We start from the raw sequence: 14,200 nt of genomic DNA, 5'->3' as shown, positions 1-14,200 counted from the left end.
TTCATGGGCAAAGCTTCAAACGATACTGTGATCAATGCCTCACTGATGAAATGCTGTCAGGCTCAATCCTGGAAAGTTCTCTACGTGCCTGTAATACTCTAAACTGTATTACAGGCTTGATGGCAGACTCCTCTGCTCTCTATAGGCTCCATGTTTGTCAGAACAGTTTTTGGTAACAGACTGTGTAGTCGGCTGAGTCTGTCTGTAATCTCATTCTCTGCTTATCATATACATTTAAATAGAGCTGGCTTAAGTCAAAACATCAAAAGCCCGTTAGTTTGCTTATTAGTCATCCTAAGGCTTCAGTACTGTTTTATTCCAGTTTCAGACTTCATAGGTGAGTTTTGCTAAGTATTTAAGGACATTTGGCATGCTTGTACTGGAGTGTAGCCTAAAGCTTTTAAAGTTTATTCATATAGGTTTATTTCATGCAGGTACAGAAAAGGAAACAAAGATTATTTGTTAGTTTTTACAACACAAAGACAAAGCAACTAGACTTTGACATTTGGTTCAACAAATATGAACAGGTCCTGATTTACAATAGGTACAAATCTGACAGGTATAGGATGAGACAAAACACATGCAATGTAATGCAATAATGCACTTTTCCCTGCACATATTAAACAGCACACTGCAGACAAATGTGTCAACCTTGGCTCTTAGATTTGTTTACTGAGACAATGGTGTTTAAAGTTCTTGGTGTTAGTCAAATCTTAGTGTAAATGCAGAGCCTATATAGCAGGGGTCATCAAGTACTTTTGCACAAGGGCCAGATTTAGTCTTGACAGAGACTCTGAGGGCCAGACTTTCAAAATAAACCAACATTTTAAAAAATGTCCTCATGAACATATTATGGTATTAGTATTTGTATTTTCTTTCAAAATGCAGAAAATGTTAGGCATTAACAGTGAGATCTATCCCCATTATCTATAATGCAGCAGGCCACAAGGAGACAGGTCTGCCCACAGAATTGGCTGGGCCCCTGAAAATCCCAGAGAATGACCCCTCCCCGGTCGTGATTTAGCACCAATTAATATAATTGTGATTCAGCACCAATATTAACTCATGTTTTACACTTTTTAACCCCTTTTCACTACTTTATTTGGCCATTTCTGCAACATTTTTTTGCCACTCTTAACCATTTTTTGTTCATTTTTGCCACGTTTTAACCAATTTGTGCCCATTTTGCCACTCTTGTATCCCTTTTTCCCACTATCCTGTGAATTACTGCCCTTGTGTGCCACTCTTTAACCCATTTTCATTACTTTGTCAGGCAATTTTTACTATATTTTTGCCACCTTTAACCAATTTTTGGTCATTTTTTCCCTTTTTTGACTCTTTAACCCAATTTTTGAAATTATTTAACTCGTTTTTCCACTCTCCTGCATGGTTTATCCCCTTTATGCCACTCTTATATCCAGTTTTGCCACTTTTTAATCAATTTTCTTGATTTTTTTTCTTCACAAAATTTTTGCCACTTTGAACTTATTTTTGGTACTTTTTTGCCAATTTTTTCCTTTCTCACTATTGTTTGCCACCTTTATAACTCTTTTCACCACTTTTCCTTCCAATTTTTGTCCCCTTGTGCCACACCACAACCCATTTTGCCACTTATCACCCATTTTTGCCACTCTCTGTGGCCATTTTTGCTAAATTACTGCTAGTCTTAATACATATCAAAAATATATATATCTTAAAAATATTTACTAATAATGGCTGACAAGTGAATTTCTGTTAAAACAGATTAAATGTTAAGTCATTCTAAACTATTTCAACAGTAATTGTGGATTTAACAGCTACAGACATTTAAAGCAAATAGATACCATTAAAACCACAACATCTTCTCTTCCTCTTTTTTGAATGTAATGATTGTAATGTAATGTAATGGGGGCCAGATAGGAAGCTTTAGGCCTGATATGATTCTCGGGCTGCCAATTGATCATCAGTGCTATATAGTTTATTTTTGAATATAGGGTGTCTATCAGCTTCACTGCAGCCAAACTGTTATGCTCTGTTAAAGCTGTAGTCATGATTCACACAGGAATGCACAGCTGTTGCACCCACTCAAACTGTGCAAATAAGTCAAAGGCATCATCTACTTCACAAGCAAAGGTTTTAATGCACCCCTTTCAGAGCCAACAGTGTCTCTGTGTGGGTGGGGATGGGATGGGCACTGCAGGGACAGACAGTGATGGTCAGAAATCCAGTTGCAGTGGGATATAACTTGACATGCCAAATAGACTGTTTTATACTGTATATCCATTAAAATTTCATATTCATCTGGGAAACCTCCCTTACAAAGTGTTTGGGAAGGGCAGAACTTTCAATAATAGTTTTTAAAAATGATTGTGCTGTCACATTCATTTCAGGCCAATCAGAGCGACAAACAGAATGAGGAAGTAGGCATGTGCATAGTTAGTTACATAAACTCAGCAGTTAGGAAAGAAAAGTAACCAGCTCTCACTATGTAAAATTTCCCTCATCTTGAATCTTATACCTGTCAGACCTGCTGCACTGAGGTTACTGGTGTAGACTAGTCAGTGCTAAAGTATGGGTCCGTCAACAGGTTTACTGTTCTGAGCAAATATGCACTGAAAACTCCAATTCACAAATTTTACTTAAACTTAACCGGGTGATTTCTACAGAAGATAAAAATATGCCCATCCAAACTCTCTCTGAATCATTAAAAAAGCATACATGTGATGCCCTTAAGAGGTTTATTTGGTTCATTCAGGATATGAAGTCAATAATATTAGCTCAATGTCCCCCAGGAGGAACATACTTGTGCACAGATTTTTCACTCTTATACACAACATGTGTTTGACTGATCAGCACAGCCCAGGTCTACTGAATTGACTTTAAAAACTTGTTTCTTATTCTAGCCTGAGGGTTGAATTCAGACGTTTAATACAGCTTGAAGAAATAACTTTAGCTACATCAGGCATTTCACTAAATGTCCATCAGGCTGCTTTATATTTCATCACTGCAGAAACATCTCATGCATCTTTAGACCAGACGGTGCCAGTAATTGATCTATCTGTGTTTTTTAATTTTGAAATGTATAATATTGTGGTTTTCTATGTATATTGTCCTACAGTTAATGTCAATGACTGCAGGTCTTGTTGGCTGTTATGGTCTGCAATGGTCAGTGGGCGGGGGGTAAAAAAGGGAAATGAATAAACCAGCAACAGAATCATAGATAGCCATGGCTCATTGATGAAGGGGAATATGGTCTGATCCTAAAAAAGAGCTACTGGCGCTCAAATTCTTTCAAAAAAAAAAAAAGAAAAAAGAAAAGGTAAAGGAAGAAAAGAAACGCTGGTTCTGATGGAAAGGTGTCAAAATACACAGCACATCACTGTTGAACATGAGGCATGGTAGTTGTAGACAAACCCGGGTGCACATGCTGACTCCTGTCAAAGCGCCTACAATGGGCACATGAGCATCAGAACAGCACCACAGAGCAATGCATGGTGGGTTGGAGGAACTCATGGAAAAGTTCAACTTGTTGACTTGGCCTCCAAATCCCTGCATTTCAAGCAAGTCTGGTCCATGCAGGAACAACCTCAAAACTTACAGGACATAAGGGGAGACCAAGCTTGGCTGTGACCAAGCCAAACTGGGGGCCCATGGAAGTCTGCAAAGTCATGGTCTATTGAAAAGTTAAACTGCAATAACAATATTTTACCTTCAACCTGAATAATAACCACTCTTATCAAAGCAACAAAAATTAATTTGATTTCTTTATGCCATAGAACAATATATCCATCCATGCATCTTCTGCTTATCCAGGGTCAGGTCACAGTGGCAGCAGGCGCAGCAAGCCAACCCAGACGTCCCTCTCCCTAGCCATGCTTTCCAATTCCTCCTGAGGGATTTGAAGGCGCTCCCAGGCCAGATGAGATATATAATCCCTCCAGCAAGTTCTGGGTCTGCCCCAGGGTCTCCTCTGGGGTTGGACGTGCCCAGGAGGCATCCTGATCAAATGCTTGAACCACCTAAACTGGTTCTTTTTTTTTTTTGATGTGAAGGAGCAGCGACTCAACTTGGAGATCCTTCCTGATGTTCCAGCTCCTCCCCCATCACTAAGGCTGAGCCCTGCCACCCTCCTGAGGAATTTCATTTTGACCTCTTGAACCCATGATCTCATTCTTTCAGCCATTACCCAGAGTTCATGACCATGGCCAGTACAGTTTAGTCATTTTCAAAAGGTTCACGCTGCTTCTTGAAACTGTATTACATTTTTATAGATAATGTTAACAATGTGGATGGGCGCATTGAACTAAACCACCAGGAGAGTTAGACTTCAAAGCTAAACCAGGATGAAGACAACATCAAGATGCCAGAAAATAAAGTAGAAAAAAAATGAGACAAATTTAATGGAAATAATGAAATAATTGTGAAAAAAGGAAAAATAGGTTTAAAAAAAAAAGGTGGCAAAAAAAAGAAACAGAAAGAGACAAAAAGCAGCGAAAATGGGTGAAAAGCTGCAAAAATTTGTAAAAGGTGGCAAAAAGCTGTTAATAAAGGGTAAAAAGTACAGAAAAAAGTGGCAATAATTGGCAAAAATGGGCAGAAGTAGCAAAAGGAGTGTCAAACATGGGTAAAAAGAAGCAAAAATGGGTTTAAAGTGGCGACAGGAATTGACAAATCTTATAGAAAAACAGCAAAAATTGGCAAAAATTGACACAAAGCAGTAAAGAAGGGTAGAAAGCAAAAAAAAGTGGTAATTATTGGCAAAAAGTTGCAAAATGGGTAAAGTGACAAAATAGGGGCAAAAATTAGTTGCAAACAGTAAAAAAATTGCTAAAAATGGCATAAAAGTGCAGTTACAAAGATTGACAAAAGGTGGTAAAAATGGTTTAAAATTGGAAGAAAAAAATTAAAAATGTGTAAAAAACAGAACAGTTAGTTTAAAATGGCAATGAGAAGTAGCAAAAATGGGTGGAAATGTTGTGAAAAGGGGTTTAAAAGTAGCATGAATATATTCCAACATCCTGTTAGCTAGGATGCTAACACCAATGCTAATAATCTGACACGTGTATTAACATGATCAATATATTACAGCTGGAATGGGTTTTTCAGGGGCCTAGCAGGTTCTGTGCGAGGCCTGACAGGACAAAAGATCTGCTGTCAATCACTTAGCACCAGATACTACAGCAGACTGTAAGAGATTTATTGCAGTTTGTATCCCTTCTCTGACCCCAACCTCAAAGAAGCAATATTATTAATAATTTGGCTGATTTGCGTACAAAAGCAGGATTGCTGCAGCTTAAACTTCAGCTACAACTTACTGCTCATAAGGATAAACCGCACAGACCAGTAGCATGGTTCTCAGGTTCTCAAACATCCTCAGGTATTTATCTATTTAGGGAGCGACTACTGTAGTGCAACCATCTCTGTCTGGACCAAACTAAATGCTTCCAAATTGGTTTCTATGGGCTTTCCCTCCCAGAGGTTATCTGACATGGTTGTACATGAGTTATGCACTTTTCAAACACCAGGGAAGAAATGCTGCAGCCTATTGCAGTTATTGAATGGCTTTTCAATACGCTCATCTCTCTCCTACAATGTCCAGCAGTCTTGTTACCTGCACTTTTTGTATTTCTCCTAATGGAACATTTTTCACACCACCTTTCTGTCTGTCATCATCTCTTTCCCCTGAGTGTCCTCTTTTATTCTGCCTCTGAGTATGTTCTTTGTGTTTTCCACTGTGTGCTTGCATTAGGCCTCTGTATAAAGCTTTCACTACAGTTTCTGTTGTACCACTGATCCTCCAGAAACCAGCTTTCATATGATAATTCACAAGCCATTATTCATAACTATTGTTCATGTTGTTTTGATGTATGGATCGGGGCACACAGAGCAGGTATAACAGAGAGGATGGGACATGAATAGAAAAGGCCTGAACCAGAAGTGCACTGACAGGAAGCTAAAGGAAAGTCATGAAAAAGGAGTGGAAAAAAATATCTAAGTTGATCTTTTCATCATATTAATTAAGAGAGAGAGAAACTCGTCATTACCAAGCTTGATTTGTTTTTTTATAATTAATGCTCCTGCAGGATTGACTATAGGTGTAGGAGCTCATACACCTATAGTAACACCTACAGAACTCAACATTTTCTTTGTAGTTTTCAAAACATAAAAATCCTTCTTTTAACATCTTAAAGCTTCTGTGAGCATACTCCAGGTTGTAGTCGATTCTGGCACATCCTGTGGAAAAAGCAGCTCATGTTATGTTTTGTAAGTATTTCACCCTGCTGCCTTTAAACATCCATCCATCAGGGTTGCAGAGGATACACCCTGGACTGGTCCCCAGTCAATGATGGGGATGACATATAGAGACAAACAACCAGTCACACTCACACCTACGGGCAATTGAGTATCATCCCTCAGCCTAACGGTGTACTGTTGGAGGAAGCTGGTGTGCTCCAAGAGGAGCCACAAATTCATAGGAAGAAACTGTAAAAATGAATGTGAGGCCCCAATATGTAATAGTTAAGAACATGTTTCACACCTCTTTAGTTAAGGGTTCCAGCTCAATACTTTATGTTGCCACTTATTTGACATAACATGCTCATAGCTAAAAGTGTTGAATTGGCTGATAATTTTTCCAGTGAAAATATATAATTATTCATCAATCAGAATAGCATCATTTATCACATTTATTTCATATGTCAGAAATGTTGTTGTTTGAAGATACACTATGATCACAGGGCACATGATCACAAGAACCAGACTTCATTTAAATGTGTCTCACACCACAAGTAAAAAATATTGCGTTTTTACTTTGCTAACTGTAAACCCCAATCCATAGCTGTGAGACAAAGTCCTTGGATTTTTCTTCCCTGCATTCTGTTTGGTTGTTCAAGGGAGATTAGTTTTATCAGCAGAGCAATTACCATTTCTAAAAAGAGCCCATGGTCGTCTCTAAACATAAGGATGATGTGAGAGAGAATTCTTCTGATAGCCCATTTCCTTTTCTGAATTTGACTCCAATGAAGCGGTAAACAGATTAGAGGGATTTTCAAAAGCTCTCCTTTGCTCCTCGGTGCTCATGCACAGACTGACATGCTAATCATACTCTTATGTTTTGTCTGGAAGTGTGCTCAGAGTGTCATTCATTCCTGGGGTGATTAACTAAGGATCTCTGAAAAGTGCTGCAGCTTTAGTCCTGTATGGTGTGTAAGGTTAGGTTAGGCTGTGAGGTTTGACTCAAAGGCAGGTAATGTAGCAAAAATACCTACATGCACAGTTTTTTCCTCTCAAAATGCATTCAGTGTTAAAATTTCCCCTCAGTGTTATATCAGGTTTGTTCCGTAGAAGAATCTACAAAACGGTTGGTACATAAGGCCAAAGGATGGATGATATTAGCCATAAATTTTTCATCAAAGCAGAGTCAAATATTTTTTGTAAAGCAGTAAAAAAATATAGTATATTTCAAAAAGGCATGGCAAATTACGGGGGGAACAGAAAGGAAAAAAACATGTTCTCATTATGCTCTTCAGAGGGAGGCTGTGGCTTACTGCTAGTCTAGTCTCTTAACGGTCAGGGGTCCATATTCTCAGCTCATGCAGCCACATGCTAGAGTGTCCTTCCAGAGACCTCTGGGCTAACCAAGCCCAAAGGATCTCCATCTTCAACCTGAAGGCTTCCCTCACTGCTGGTGTCCACCAACAGATTCAGGCACCTATGACCAGAAGGTCCATTGTGGAAGCCACAATGGCAGCCTTGAATCAGATTCCATGTCTACAGCCTCCCCAGGGATGGAGGAAAGAACCTTTATTTCTTTTAGTTAGAAATAAAGACAGCTGATATTTCCTCATGTTTCCTCCAATGGCAGTTCCTTCTATGAAATCCAGAAAACTTTAAGGACACAAAGGAAACAGGTATCCAGGTCCAAGACCTCTTGATCTGCTTCCAGCTGGTTTTGTTTGAGAAACCAGACAGCATCTATGGAACGACTGAAATCACAGTTTCTATGTGGACTATTTTTGTCCTGCAGAAAGACACAGTCTCTCTCAGAATCCAGCTTTAATCAAAGTGTTTGTTAATTTTTGTTGGCTCTTTCAAAGGTTTTCTGGAACCATTATAGTTGAGTCAAAGACTGAACAAATAACACCACATGCCACAGCCAAGCTGTGTTTCTGTTTGACTTTTTCATGCATTCATCTGATCGTCTCAGAGTGATGCGTACCTTTAATGCTTCCTTTTCTGTTTCAAACTCAGTTTCTTAACCATATCAAGCAATCAGTTCCACCGCACAGGAAGCGAGAGCTGATGACAAGCTGACAGATATCTTCAATCAATCACCCAGACTGAACACAAACCTGAAAGCCGGTCTGTGCAGGCTCTGGTATCAGTCATCTTTAATCTGGGATCATGGGTGAGAGTTTAATGAAGATTGATAAGTAGATTGTTCTTCAGGTTTGAACGTTATCTTCCACTTTCAGATTTAGAGGAGGTGATTGACAGTGCAGGACTATGAACATCAGACCTCACAGTACAGCAGAGCTTAAGAAATAACATCTGTATGAATTAGATCTTTAACTCTATAAAGCTGAGGAGTGTCAGATCTCTGTGGCCGTTATAAACATCTCACAAGACAACAGGTATTACCCATCATGCCCCACACTCCTTCAGGTCCTCAAATCTGGTCAATAAAGTTAAGTTCTTGGGTCACATCTCCTGGTTACTGTTAAACTCAAAGCACAAATAGTTTGCCTTTAAGGGCCAATGTTTGAGATAAATATGTGGAATACATATAGTTCGTCTGTTTGAATGTATCCAAAGTCTCCAGTATTTCAGTGCAGATGAACCTTTCTTCTTTTACTGAATTATAATGCAACAGATCATACTTCCAAGCAGATCCCCCATCTGTTCATGCCATAAAGCAAGGTCAAGAAGTCTGGATGTGCAGCTGTAGGCTGGTTTGAACTTGAGCTGCTGATGCGTTCTTCTTTCCTCTTCAATTTATTCACTTCAGCACAACTTTGAGCGTCATCTGATTTATATTTCTTCATCATTGCCACTGTGGTTAAGAATTTTGCATTTCAAGGACCTGTCTAGACTTTTTTTCTGAAAACACTCTTAGGGCGTGTTAAATGATTCCCATGTAAAAGCACTGTAGGTTTATTATAATAGAACTCAATCAGTGACAGAGGCTGGTGTTTTTGTCCCCAATGATACTAAATGTTTTATTTTTCGACTCACTCAGGCTGATAACCCTAGAGGTAGGTCATTTACCGTATGTGTGTATTTAGGCCTATGGCTGAGTCAGAGGAAGAAAGTAAACCTTTTTAAATCAAAAGAACAGTTTCCTGTTTGAGGGAAAGTGAATGAATCACACAAATGTTTTTAAAGACACTGTGGACAATATAGAATCTTGATGATAGGTATTTCAAATGGATTATCTTTGGGAAGTGAAATTACTGATCTCCTTGCTTTCCATACCTTGTCTGGAGTCCACCTGTGGTAAATGAAACTGATTGGACATGATTTGGAAAGGCACACACCTCTCTATAGAAGGCCTCACAGCTGACAATGCATATCAGAGCAAAATCCAAGCCATGAGGTCAAAGGATCTGCCTGCAGGATTTAGAGTAATATCTGGGAAAGGTGAAAAAAAAGTTCTGCTGCACGAAAGGTTCCCAAGAGCACAGTGGCCTCTTTAATTCTCAAGTGGAAAAAGTTTGGCACAACCAGGACTCTTCCAAGAGCTTGTCAACCAGCCAAACTGAGCAATCGAGAAGAAAGGTCTTAGTAAGAGATGTGACCGAGAACCTGATGGTCACTGACTGAGCTCCAGAGATCCTGTGTGGAGATGGGATAGTCCCAGAAGGACAAACATGACTGCAGCCCTCCACTGACCTGGGACACACATGAAAATTCCACTTGGCTTTCATATGGATTTTTCTCAAACTCTAAGCAGGCTTTAGGTTGCAACATAACAACACTGAAAAATGCAAAGGGAGTCTAAATACTTTCTGAATGTACTGTATAGGTATAAAAAATAACAGGTATTTATTTTTGAGTTGTAGATTCTACATTGCATTAATTCTTTATACTGTGCCTTTAAATATGATGTTAAGTCTTTCATTTACTATGTAACATAATCTGTGCACAATAATTCCACTTAATGAAAAAGCTGTAAGAGGGACGGTGAAGATGAGGCATTTCTCCTTAAGCAGTAGTTGCTTTTGTGTGGAACAGATGGGCACAATAATTGTTTATTCGTGCTCATGTGTCGAAGAAATCCCACTTACTTACAGTATAACACCACAGCAAACTAAAGCATGCTAGGACTGAAAAAGGAGTTGAAAATACAAAAAAGCATCATAATGTGAGGAATAAATGTATGGGCAGTGATTTCTCTGGTGCCCCTGTGTGTCGGACATGTCAGTGGATGACTGTCAAGCAGTTTCTCCTCTGATGCACCCGCCCGGTTCACAATCTGCCAGCGATGTCAGCCTCAGGATGTCAGGCAGACACCGGGTTCCTTTGTGTGCATGTCTTTGTGTGTTTTGAATCAGGACATACTCTGAGTGCATGAGATTTTTAGATGCAAGTTAAGGCCATAAGAGGAGAGGCATCTTGTGAAGCACACATACAGCATAACTGACAAGATGGAGAGATTATGAGACTACACAAATATGCCACCCTTTATGCAGAGAGTGGTGTAAAGCTCCTGATTACATTATGAAGCTCACTGATAGGTGTGAACACACTGAAAGAAAACTGGGGCATTTCTGTAGACACATTGTTAGGTTGACTATGCTGGGTCATGATTATGAATTGTTTGGTGCACTCACTGTTTACGTATTGCTGGGTTAATTGTGAAGGGTCATGAGAGGATTTTAGGGGTTCATTCTCACCAAGACAGCTGGTTGGATCCATTTGATCAAACTGCCATTTTGTTGATTTTGCCCTTCTGTTTGGATCCATCTGGATCCACTGAAGATCAGACTGGACAGACTGGACAAGAACTAATGTAGGCTTGTATCAATAGTTTACCTTAATAAATTATTTGAGGTAACAGCAGGAATTTTAACTCATCACAGTTAAAACATGATTAACCCTCTATGTGGAAAAGAACCATATATGGTCACTTCAATAGACTTCCTTCATGGCCTCCTTCCAACTCTCAGTGAAACAGTAGCAGAATGATTTTCCAGCCAATCAGTGATCAGTCCACATCATGGAAATGACATCTGACCAATCAGCAGTGGCCTAGAGCATGTCAAATTTCCTGTTTTCTCAGTTTTGCGTCTCCTTTGGTCCCAAACAAATGGCCCTAAAATCATAACTAACCACGATAATCTGATGAAATTCCCACATTATAAAGGTGAATAGTTGTGATAGATGTCGTGATAGGAGTTTTTACTATTTACGAAAATTTCAGTGTGAAAATGGAAGAGCCATATTTTGACATTCGCCTTTTAAGGGGTGTAAAATGTCTATATATAGGCTATGGCTGACTCATCTAGCAACCATACTAAGGGCATGTTCTTGACAAATAATTCATTATAGTGTAGGATAATAATACTCAATAGTGTTGGATGTTGCCACATGTTTGAAAAAACATGGAACAGTGGTCAACCTTCCCAGGAGTGGTTGGCCACCAAAATGACTCCAAGAGTGCAACGATGACTCATCCAGGATGTCACAAAAGAACCTAGAACAACATCCAAAGAAATGCAGGCCTCACTGGCCTCAGTTAAGGTCAGAGTTCATGACTCAACCATAGAAAAGACACCGGGCAAAAATGGCACCCATGGGAGAGTTCCAAGGCCAAAACCACTGCTGACAAAAAAGAACACAAAGCCTTGTCTCACAGTTTCCAAGAAACATCTTGATGGTCTCCAAGACTTTTGGAGAAATATGCGGTGGACTGACAGGACAAGTTGAACGTTTTTTGAAGGTGTGTGGCCCGTTACATCTGGCATTGAAATAACACAGCATTTGATAAAAAGAACATCATACCAACAGTCAAACATGGTGGTGGAAGTGTGATGGTCTGGGGCTGCTTTGCTGCTTTCAGGACCTGGACCACTTGCTGTGATGGATGGAACAATGAATTCTGCTGTCCACCAGAAAATCCTGAAGGTGAACGTCCAGCCATCAGTTCATGCCATCAGGCTCAAGTGCTCTTAGGTTATGCAGCAGGACAACAACACAAAATATACCAGCAAGTCCACTTCTGAATTGCTCAAAAAAACTAAATTAAGGTTTTGGAGCAGCCAGGTCAAAGTCTGGACTTAATCCAATTGAGATGTTGTGGTGGGAACTTAAATGGGCAGTTTATGCTGGAAAATCCTCCAATATGGCTGAGTTAAAACATTTCTTTACATAGTAGTGGGCCAAAATTCCTCCACAGCGATGCGAAAGACTCATCACCAGCTATCACAAACGCTTGATTTCAGATATTGCTGCCAAGGGTGGCACAACCAGTATTTAGGTTCAGGGGGCAATTACTTTTTCACACAAGGCCAGATAGGTTTGGATGTTTTTTTCCCCCTTAATAAATAAAATCATCATTCAGACACTGCATTTTGTATTTACTTGGGTTGTCTTTGTGAAATATTAAGATTAGTTTGATGATCCAAAACAAAAAAAAAGTAATATTGTAGGGCTTAAAGTCTAAATTTCAAAATACTGAAGTCAGTGTCTTATATAGTAAATAATTATGGAGTGGTTTTTTTTTCCCTTTGCGCCATTTTTGTAGCCAGATAAGTAGCTTACTTCTGGCTTTATGTTTGACAGTTAGTGCCCGGCACTGTTAGTGAGCTTGTTGGAGCTGTAGCAAAGATGGAGGCTGACTGAGAAGAGGGAACCAAAAGAGATAGCAGCTAGTATAATAAAGGATCAACTAGCTAGCTTGCATGCTGATTTGCTATACTGGCGAGTTATTATCGAGCTTGAAAGCTAGGCTCTGTCTCCTGTGATTCCTGCTGCATCCTCTCTCGCCTTCCTCATCTTCCCCAATCTATCTACGCTACTGTCTTATTAAAATACTTCAAGTCATTAAACTTCAAAAATACAATTCCATAATTTTTTTGACTTCCAACTATTTGACTGTCTATAACCATTGGCTCAGTTTTATGTTAAAACTGTCAGTCAAGACAGCTGTGCTTTCCTCATTTATCATCAAGAGAGGAGGGGGATATATGTGGCTGATCATATCCTCCACTTCCTGCCATTTTTCAAAGAAATAAAAAGGAATTACTTTTGTGTCAGGAGAAGCCACATGCAGTATTAGTTTTCAGAAATGTCACAGCCTCTGTGAGAGTATGTGACATTTCAAGAAACAGGACGGAGTATTGGTGAAAGAGTTTATATGATTACTTTGGGCACATGCTGCAATGGATCACAACAGGCTTTAAGCTGTAGTTTTGATTTTTAAATGTCTGGACTACAGGAAGTGTCAGAAATTGTTTCAACAGAAAAAGGCAATTTCACAATATTATATGAAGTTTTAGCTGATCATAAAATTGTCACTTAACTTAGAAAGTGATATGCCTGTGACCCTTGCCAGCATGGCTGTAAGACATTAGACAGCAATATGTCAGTATTTATGATTTCAATGGTTAAAAAAAAAAAAAGAAAAGAAAAGAATCAATGTAAGGTTTCACAGAAAATAATGACCACAGATAAGATACTGCTTTGACTACAGAAACATTCAGTAAAGGTTCCTCAGAGTAGCTCAAAGAAGTGTTCCTTTTATGCACACATCCACCTCATCATGGCAGCCTAAGGAACTGTGAAAAAGTACTGTGTGGTTTCTGTGTGTTTGAGGTAAACAAGAAGCAGTCAGACAGAGAGGTCGATGTTTCATATGTTAATCAGAACACATCTGCATCCTCTGCATGTCAGAGTGGCTGTCAGAGAAAGGATCTGAACCGATAGAGTGAAGCTATCACACAGAGAAAAGATACCTGATGGATTGGCCTAGAGAGAAAAAATAGAGGAAAAGCAGGAAGTGTGAAGCCTTTCTCTGAAAAAAAAAAGACATAAGCAGATCATTTTATCACATATGGTTCATAATTCAACGTCAGATGCTGGGCCATATTGTACAACATGATGTAGAAATAACTGCCAGTCCAAACCACTTACACCTTCATCCTAGTGAATCCCAGCTCTTTCTGCTGATGATACTCTCAAGTGTTTATCTGGACGTACTACTTTTTACAGATTAAGCAAA

The sequence above is a fragment of the Cheilinus undulatus genome, linkage group 12 (genome assembly GCF_018320785.1).
Source record: "Cheilinus undulatus linkage group 12, ASM1832078v1, whole genome shotgun sequence".
NCBI classification, from domain to species: Eukaryota; Metazoa; Chordata; class Actinopteri; order Labriformes; family Labridae; genus Cheilinus; species Cheilinus undulatus.
Note: the sequence above shows the minus strand (reverse complement) of the source record.